The 1,382-nt window shown below is 40.1% G+C and overlaps 1 protein-coding gene across 1 annotated transcript in view; it reads right to left on the bottom strand.

Moving 5' to 3' along the window:
* Positions 1–1,382, bottom strand: part of SNTB1 (syntrophin, beta 1 (dystrophin-associated protein A1, 59kDa, basic component 1)) — a 246,229-nt gene that overhangs the window by 133,760 nt on the left and 111,087 nt on the right. The gene's annotated exons all lie outside the window — the stretch shown is intronic.

Raw genomic sequence — 1,382 nt, 5'->3', positions numbered from 1 at the left:
AGTTTATACTTCCTCTTTGACCCAAGAGTTATTTTATAAAGAGCTTTTAAAAACCCATCAAAAAGGCTTTCTGTAGTTTGGTTTTGTTATTGATTTTCTATTTTTATTCCACTATCATCAGACGATAGTTTGTATTATTTCTACCTTATGGAACTTGTTGCATTTGCTTTCTGACATAATCTATAGTTAATTTTGTGAATGTTCTTTGTGGTCTTGAAAAGAAAGTATAATATTCTCTATTATCAGGGTACAAAGTTTGCGATGTATCCAGATCCACCTTATTAATTATGTTTTTGGGTCTTCTATATCCTTACAGTAAGTCACCCTTTATCCACAGTTTGCTTGCTTCCCACAGTTTTGGTTACCTGAAATCAACCGTGGTCCAAATAAGTGAGTACGATAAAATACTTCGAGAGAAAGAGAGAGAGCACGTACATTTGCATAACTTTTGTTATAGTATATTGTTATAACTGTTCTATTTTATTAGTTGTTATTGTTGTTAATCTCTTACTGTGCCTAATTTATAAATTAAACTTTATCATAATATGTACAAGGGCTGTCTGGGAAGTATTCAGCCATGTAACTAGTCTCGTTATATTAACAATGGCTTGATTCTTTCTAGACAGCCCTCCTTTGTATAGGAAAAAATATAGTATATATAGGGCTGAAACTATCTGTGGTTTCAGGCAGCCACTGGGGGTCTTGGAACGTATCCCTCATGGATAAGAGGGGAACTGTATTTATCTTTTGTTCTCCATTTGAGAGTGGTATATGTTAAACCTGTGGTCCCCAATCCCCTGGCCGAGGATTGGTACCAGTCTGTGGGCTATTAGGAACCGGGCCACACAGCAACAAATGAGTAGTGGGCAAGCAAACAAAGCCCACCCCCACCGCACCCCCTGTCCTTGGAAAAATTGTCTTCCATGAAACCAGTCCCTGGTGCCAAAAAGGTTAGGGACCACTGTATCTGATTATGTTTCTGCTTTCTTTTTTTTTTTTTTTTTTGAGATACGGTGTTGCTCCTTTGCCAAGAGTGCAGTGGCATCATCATAGCTCACTGCATCCTCAAACTCCTGGGCTCAAATGATCCTCCTGCCTCAGCCTCCTGAGTAGCTGAGACTATAGGCAGGCCATGCCTGGCTAATTTTTCTATTTTTTATAGAGGCGGGGTCTTGCTCTTGCTCAGGCTGGTCTGGAACTCCTGGCCTCAAGCGATCCTCCCACCTCAGCCTCCCAAAATGCTAGGATTACAGGCATGAGCCACCACGCTTGGCCTGTCTATTTCTTCTTGAATCTTCTGCAGTTTGTGCTATAAAGGTTGCTGCTATGTTACTTGGTATGAATTTATAACTCCGAATGTTCCTTGTGAACTCTGGCCTTCA

This window comes from Propithecus coquereli, unplaced genomic scaffold, assembly GCF_000956105.1.
Source record: "Propithecus coquereli isolate 6110/MARCELLA unplaced genomic scaffold, Pcoq_1.0 Scaffold247, whole genome shotgun sequence".
Lineage (NCBI taxonomy): Eukaryota > Metazoa > Chordata > Mammalia > Primates > Indriidae > Propithecus > Propithecus coquereli.
This window is presented reverse-complemented; position numbering and strand designations above follow the sequence as displayed.